This window comes from Grammomys surdaster, unplaced genomic scaffold (genome assembly GCF_004785775.1).
Source record: "Grammomys surdaster isolate TR1022 unplaced genomic scaffold, NIH_TR_1.0 334, whole genome shotgun sequence".
In the NCBI taxonomy this organism is placed as follows: Eukaryota; Metazoa; Chordata; class Mammalia; order Rodentia; family Muridae; genus Grammomys; species Grammomys surdaster.
In genome coordinates, this window is record NW_021604753.1 from 6,350,789 (window position 1) to 6,359,580 (window position 8,792).

Genomic DNA, 8,792 nt, shown 5'->3' on the forward strand with positions numbered 1-8,792 from the left:
ATGTGTTTACATCTTATTACTGGAGATTTTCATCATGACCACTTGGTCTGGGCTATTCTAAGCTTGGTCTGGGTTATTCTAAATAACCCAGGAGATATTTGAGGCCACACATTTGTTATTGTCATTTGATATTTTTTCTAGTGTGTAGATGTGCTTACTTGTGTGTGCATACATACATGAGCAGGGTACATGTATTTGCATGTATACGTGCATGTGCCTGTTCTGTGAGTCTCTCTCTCTCTTTCTCTCTCTCCTTCTCTCTCTCTCTCTCTCCCTCCCTCCCTCCCCCCCCCTCTCTCTCTGTGTGTGTGTGTATGCAAATCAGGAGACAAACATACATGTCCTTCAATTGTCACCTGCCTTGGTTTTGGGGACAGGCTGTCTCACTGCTAGGCTAGAGTTTCCCAAGTCCTGACTGTCTCTGCTTTTCTAGCACTGAGATTATAAGTGCCCACCACAAAACCTGACCTTTTCACATGGGTTCTGGGGATCAAATTCAGGTCTCCATACTTGCAAGTCAAACCCGTCTTTCCTGAATTGTTCTCTCAGACTCCCCTATTTTCTTTTCTTCTTTCAGGGATAGGGTCTTTCTACTTCACTATGTAGCCCAGGCTTTCCCAGAATTCTCAAACCTTCAGCCTCAGCCTCCTGAGTGTTGGCTGTCACTGCGCTTTGTTCTCTAACCCTGGCATCTATTAACTGCTACTGCCCAGAGTTTTACTTTGGTATTTACATAATGTTGGGCATCTTCTGTAAAAATGGACAGTAAGACACAGGCATTAACTTCCCAGGGAGGTTTCACATTCTCTAAAGTAATCCATTTTGAGTCTAAGATTGGTCCTATTAGGATTAATAATCTTCCTTAAGCTTTAACTCAGTCAGCCATGGATGAAAGAAAGACAAATGTACAAGGTCTCTGCCTGGTCTCAGTCCTTTCTGGGATATACAAGGTCACGTTCCAGGGGCGGCATGGCAGGCAGAAAGTGGAGACATTTACCACATATTACCAGCAAAATATAAACGATCCCATATTTTAAGTATGCACAAATGACCCAGTTAGAACAAAATCACATAGCTCCTTGGATCTATGACATCTTATGACCTCTTAAACCCTCTTCGTATAATCCAAGATTATGGTCACATGTAGGAAGGTTTTGTCTGGAGTGAAGCATGTTCAGACCTCTCAAAATGTATTTTGGAAATCTTTTTACCATATCGTCCAATCATCCCTGTTTCTGAAGCCCTTGTAGATTTCAGGTAGTTTTGGAGCTGAGGGTCAGAGCCTGTTATCCAAGTACAGTGTTATCATACCAGATTCAACATTCATATTTTTGCAGCTCAAACCTTTGACCAGGCATATAGAAAATGGTCATCATACAGTCAACATGCCTGCAGTGAGGTTGTTCCTCTGTTCCCAAGACTGGAGAGTCATAAATATTTTCTCTGTTCATTTTCCAGGCTAAAATATCAAACCCGATACACAACCCTTTGAGATCAGTCTCAGTCAGGTTCCACTCATTTGGATTCCTTTAATCTGTGCCTCACTGGTCCCTCCCTGCCTAGGCTTGAAGAGTTTAATGGTAAAGTACATTTATTTGCTGGATTTCAACATGTTGAATGTCACTCAAGTAATAAGACACCAGGGGCCATGGAGAGGGCTAGGCCAGGGACGTGATTTACACACAAACACAAGGATCTGCTTTCATCCTTAGCACCCATGTAAAAGCCAGGTGTGACCTTGTTACCTCAGCTCTTGGGAGGCAGAAACAGAAGGGACTCCTGGTTTGCTGGTCTAGCTGAACCCATGAAGCCCAGGTTCAAAATATTCCTCAAAATATGAGGTGGAGAGCAATGGAGGAAATTATCCTATATTGACCTCGGGCAGGAATATGCACGCGTGCTCACACACATACACGCACTGACACATGTGCACATGCACAAGAACCAGTGGGATAATGGGGGCATGCCCCAGCATGTGGGCACAGTGTAGGAACTCTAAATCTACGTAACTTGATACTAGGCCCCAAATCCATTCCATTACAACTGTATAACCAGGGACAAGAGAGCTAGATATTTTTTGGTTTTGTTTTTTGTTTTAGTATTTTGTTTGTTTGTTTGTTTGTTTGTTTGTTTTTGTCAACGTAATACAAACTAGAGTTACTTGGGAAGAGGAAATCCCAGTTGAGGAATTACCCCCATTGGATTGGTCTGTGGGGACATTTTCTTGATTAATGATGGATGTGGGTAGGTCCATCCCACTGTGGGTGATGCAATGTATAACAAAGCAAGCTGAGGAAACCAGGAAGTAAAGTGCAAGGCAGTAGAGACAAAAGCTAATGGAGCACTCTATGACTCCATTTCTGATCTGTACAACAAGGCTAGTCCAGGAGACCCCTTTATAAGATAAGGGTTAAAATGGGATGAGTTGACATGGGCATAGGTGTTTAGACTGTACATAAAACCATCAGAGGAACCCTCAGCAAATACTTGGTGGTGTTGATTTCTTCTAGAAAAGCGATAACTCACCAGGGAAAAGAAACAAGATAGGTTGACAGGCAAACAATGAGCTGATTGAGCTGAGGAAGAAAGCTTTTGTTTTACTTTATTTTTTTTTTCTGAGTTGAAGGAAGAACAGAAAGATCTAGCACACACTTCCATCTCAGACCAAGCTGCCATCTCTTGTTTTCATCTTTCATGTTGAGAGAGCCTGAGTCTCCAAAGACAATTGCGAAGGGATTGTGTTTGACTGATCAATCAAAGGCAGCCCCCCCTTGCTTGTCTTCTGAGACTGTGAATTAAAACCTCCAGGCAGGATGCTGGGGAGGACTGCATGGCAAGGGGGCGGGCAGTACTCAGTGTTGAGTAGGCTTTGATGGCAGGGAAAAAGCAGAGATAAAAGGGCTCCTCCCAGCAGAGTGAAATTAAAACGGGAAACATTTGATTAGACCAAGTCTCAGAAAGGAGCCCTGGGCAGCCAGAGGAAGCAGAGAGGACAAATGTCACCAGGAGCTAGCTCTCTCTGGGAAGAGGGGACTAACAGGACACTAGCAAGTCAGGTCTTTCATCTAACCCTGCTAGGGTTGTCAGCCTTCCTGCCATTTGTTGATTCTTTGCTTTAAGAACACAGGAAGTGCCCAGCTTCCCGAGCTGGGCATTCCTAGCCATTACCTGCCTTCATTCTGTTCCCTGACTGTATTTCTCCTTGTTTCATATGCAGATTCCCCACATGCTTGCCACATCCATAACCTTAACTCTCCCCATCCTGTAATAGGCTTCCAGTAGTTCTGCTTAGACTGTGTTTCTCCTCACCTGTCTGTCATGGTTCTTCTGTCTGTCCTTCAAAATCCAGAGCCACTATCACTGCTTAGGAATCTTTCCATTCCATGGATGTGCCAGATACCATATAAACTAAGCTGTAATCTAGTCTATCCTATTTCCCTAACCTGGTCAGTAGCACAAAAGCAGGTCATCTGTCTTAGTTTTCCTACCACACGGAATCAGAGTTAGAGTTGAAAATAACCTCAGGATGCCAGTAGTTAAGAGATTACAAGCTTTTAGTTCATGGACTGCTATCACCATCCCCCCTTCTCTGTCTGTGCCACTATGGACACAGTTAGCATGTTAGTTCAGCCTGGCTTCTGGTTCTTACCAACACAGTATCCTAGGAATCTGTTGTGGTTAGAATTTTACTGCTGTGAACAGACACCAAGACCAAGGCAACTATTATAAAGACAACATTTAATTGGGACTGGCTTACAGGTTCAGAGGTTCAGTCCATTATCATTAAGGCAGGAGTATGGCAGCACCCAGGCAGGCATAGTGCAAGAGGAGTTGAGAATTCTACATCTTCTTCTGAAGGCTGCTAGGAGAAGGCTGGCTTCCAGGCAGCTAGGATGATGGTCATAGAGCTCACACCTAAAGTGACATACCTACTCCAACAAAGTCACACCTACTCCAAAAGGCCACGCCTCCTAATCATGCTACTTCCTGGGTTAAGCATATACAAACCATCACAGAATCACATTAATCACCAACAAACTTGAAACATTTTGGGATATGAAGCATATACACACAGTGTGCAACATAAAGTACCACAATGACCATGGTGAACCATGGAAATCAAGTAATAGCTTTGTCTTGTGGTGATCTGGGACCACAGGAGGAGATAGGGAGATAGCATAGGTGTTATGAGCATAGACTATTCTTCCTGAGGACTCTAGTTCAAGTTCTAGCATCTGCATTATGACACAAACATCCATAATTCCAGTTCTAGGAGATCGAACATCCTCTTCTGGCCTCTGTGGGTACAAGGTGTGCATGTGGCACACAGATATACATGTAAAAACCATACCTGTAAAATGAAAAATAAATGCATCTTTTTAAAAAGTGATTGTAAGACCTTACACATTAGACACAAGGGTGGTGGCATGTTCATTGATATTGGCAAATAAATAGAATGGAACAGGAAAAAAAACCAAACCAAATCCAAATCTATTAGATTTGGTATAGAGGTAAGACCTGTCCACCATCCCTAGGGCTAATGCTATACCACCTCTATTATAGAAGATGAAAGCAAAATACAGGGGAAAAATATGTCTAAGCTGAAAATCTGTCTCCAAAACTCCTTGGCTAGTACCATTGTGATGCACAGGTTGCTTCCTCAAACAGTGTGTAGACATAATAATGCATTTTATATGCATGATGTGAGTGTACCATTAAATTCCAAATGGGAAGCACAAGTGCTGGTAGAGAACAACTTTCTTGCGATTTATTTTAGTTCTTACATTGAATATTAACACACGTAGTAAAAAGCAGAAAGTTCTTATCTAATTGGTCTAATTGGTCTAAAGCTCTTCAAAACTCAACTCAGAGGCTTTCTGCAACTCCTTCCAGAGGGGGTGGAAAAAACACAGTGTCTAGAATTTTTCCCAACCTGTTAGTTTATGAGCTGAGTTGACTAGTGTCGTTTTCATAGGAATAGAGCCTGACACAAGGCTGCTTAAATAGAAATGGTGGAGAAAACACTGGTTTTGCATTCTGTTCTCAGCTTACATGTTATTAGTATAACTTATTTGCTGTCTGTGTCTGTGCTGGCATCTTAAACTCTCTGAGTTTCAGTATCTCTATCTATGAAACCAGTGTAATAATTACAGCATGCAGTAATTTAATGAGCCAATGTCTCCCAAATAACTGAGAGTCGTGCATTCTTAATAAATATTAGCTTCCTAGTCTAAATCCTGATGCATGGGCCTGAGAGCTATTTTCTCAACAGCAATGTTAGTCTCTTAAATTAAAATTATGTTTTTCTCCTGTTTAATTGCTGTGTAAACATTTTAGCTCTTGTCCCTAATTTATTCAGCATTTATTCAAAATGAACTTCCTATGCATGCCAGTGATGATACGATGTCCTTCTGGGAAAACGGGAAGGCAATATCCCAGCCCCCTCAAGCATTGTGATTTCCTCATCACTGAAACGTGGCCATTGAAATATATGTGGAGAAAATACGAATCATCTCTAGGCTTGGGCCTTATCTGATAACCATGATCATCAGCTAGGAGCTATGATTTCTGACATGGTGGAGCCCATGAAGAAACTTCAAAGCCTTCATCATTTAGGCACCTCTCAGAGGAGCCTTCCCAATGATGACAGGCTACAAATGTCAGCATCACATTTTGAATAAATGAGGTTAAGACAGCAATGGTCTGTAGATTGTTAAACTCCTGAGAGTGTACTGCTTGGCTTATGTGTGATTCCTCAGCCTCTTACACTATATTGACATTGTGGCCTGGATGGATTTTTATGGTGTTCTGTGTAATGCCTGATGCACAACCACAGATATATACATCTCACACAGAGATGCCAATAGCATATCCCCAACAACAACATGATCTCTAGGTACTGGAGGATGGGAGAAAGCCCAGAAAGAACCACTGGTTGAGACTTATGGGACCAGTGTGTACTAATGATTTAGTAAAAGTACTGGTCAAATTGGCCTACAAATTTCATAAATGATTTCATGTTCAGATAAAATTTCGGACGTCTTTAGTTATTCTCTAGCTCCCAACTAAGTCATCAGTAAGGACATGCCATCTCATCCTTACGGAAAACAAAGCAAGGGCAGCCCAAAAGCTATGATTTGGCTTTTATTTTATTTATTTATTTATTTTTGTCTGTGTCATGAGACAGGGTTTCTAGCCTAGGGTAGACTCAAATTCCCCATGTACCTGAGGATAACCTTGATCTTCTGATCCTCCCATGCCCACCCCCTGAGAGCTGGGATTTCTAGGGTGTACCAACACACCTAGTTTTATGCAGTGGTAGGCAACTAACCAGACCTGCCTGCATACTAGGCAGGCGCTCTACCCACTGATCTATACTGCCAGCCCTACGATCATATTTTCAAAGAAACGTAAACACTCTTGCCACACATGCAGCTTCCCATGTCTGCATGAGTCAAATCCTCTCATCACATGGGTGCCCACTGGGTGTTCCTTCGGAGAGAAGCCAAAGCCCAAATTGTTCTTTGAATACAATCAGTATGCTAACTGTCATTATCAGAAAGGAAACAACAAACAAGACCAGCCATCAAACAGTTCCAGAATCAAATAATTTTGAAAGCACATGTAAAATGAACTGAAACTTGATTCTTCCCTAGAGAATTCCCCAGCACCTTTAACTGAGTCACATGTTTGTAACTCCTAAGGAGGGCAGGGAATCAGCCATGCTTTCCCCAACTTCTTTGATCCTGCTGCATGTTTGTTTGCCGTGGGAACATCCGTCTCAGGTTATCACATGGAGAAACATGGGGCTGTCCAGGAAGCAGGAGCGATCCCTGTCACTGGCTCTAGCTTGGGATCACAGCTGCATGGGACTTCAGTGTAGAGCCTAGACTCTGGACTCTGCCAACTCTAGATGCATAGCTAAGCACCGTCTATCCTCTTGGTGGCACAGAATGATAAAACTGAGAGCCATCTGAGGATGATGTGATGGGGGGTTGAGGGAAATGTGGAGACAGCACGTCCTTCGAAGTGAAACAGACCCTGGCTGATGCTCTGATCTTGACTTGGAAACTCTAACCCTCAGTTCCTCATCTGTGAAATGAAGATAAGGATATCTTCCTCAGAGGGGCAAGAGAGCCATGAACACAGTGCACACGAACCGCTTAGCACAATCACTGATGCAAAAAGGGCTAGATAAAGGCAGACTATTCCCATCGTCATCCTTGCTACGGGTGCTGCGTTGGAATCTCTTACAGAAAAGAGTTTTCTTATCTAATTTGCCTAGTAATCAATCAAAAATCCGAAGGGACTGTCGAGTAAAATGTTAAATAAATCCTGAGGAATAACGATGAAACATTTATAATATATGCTCTGCACTAAAACATCTTTACAACTCTCAGAGGGATTAGTCTTTTTTAATGTGATATGTGAGGAAATGCTACAGGGGGATAATATTGATCTGAAGGCCCTTCGGCAGCGACTTTTAAACATGGGTCTTCCATGACAGGGCTCCTGTTGGAAGTGACTGCTGCAGTGAGGGAGGAAACAGGGCTGAGAATAAGCCTGGGGCAGCACTCCCAGGTTGTTATCAGCTGTAATTTCATTACCCTAAACATTTTGAGACCTGCCTGGACACACAAAGCTATACTCCCGACAGAGTTGGGGAGTGTTAATCACATGTTGGAGAAGTACAGGCGTCATTGGTGGAAGTGCAGGAGGCTCACCTTCCCTAAAGACATTCTCTCAATTTAGAAGGTTTGACAAGTAGAACTTCAACGTGTCACACCAGGAGTTCCTTCTTGCAAGCATGCAGGAGACCTCACAAACAAATCTGCTTATTGAGGCTCGTTGGTCACATATAAAGTACAGAACTTTAAAAAGAAGCATGACTGTTGGTTCTTTGAACATTTCTTATGATGGTATGGATGGTTTTGGTCATCAGCTTGACAGGAGCTAGAATCACCAGGGAAGAATGTTTCCATGAGGAAGAGTGTGAGTCTCGTTGGCCTGTGAGCACACCTGTGAAGAATTTTTCTAATTGGTTTTGTTGAGATGGGTAGACCCATTCGCTGGCCTTGAGGCTAAGCACTGAAGCACTGAGCATGCATGCATGCATTGATCTCTGCTCTTGATGGTGGATGTGATGTAATGAACTACCCTGGCTTACAACTGTGGACTGTAACCTGGAATTGTGTACTAAAATAAAGCATTTCTTCATTAAGTTGCTTTCTGTCAGGGTGTTTTATCAGAGCAACAGAAATGAAAAACTAGGACTCATGGCTTTTCTGTTGGTGCCTACGGAGCAGGCAGTGCTCATCAACAGAGAGGTCGTGCGATTCTGCTGCTATTACAGGAGGGAGAATCTCAGCTTAAATTAACCATGACAAGAAGGGCATATGCCGAGAACCTAGAACTTCTTAATGTTCAGCAGATCCAGAGCATTACAGCTAGAATAATGATTTTGTTTCAGCTGGGTATGGGTAGCCTATGCCTGAAATCTCAGCTCCTAGAAGGCTAAGGCAGGAGTTTTGAGGGTTTCAGGAGAGCCTAAGCTACACAGGGGCACCATGTTTTCAAAGACGGGAGGATGTGGCTTGAGCAAGGTTTCTAATCCACCTCAGTAGGTATATTACTACATCTGACATGCAGATTAGCTGATATGCACCTTGACATATCCAGTGATTATTTTTAAATATTTTAAAATAAAATATAACTGCATTGTTTTCTTCCTTCCATTTTGTCCCTCTGACCCATTCCATGCATATACCACTGTTGCCTGTCAAATTTGTGGC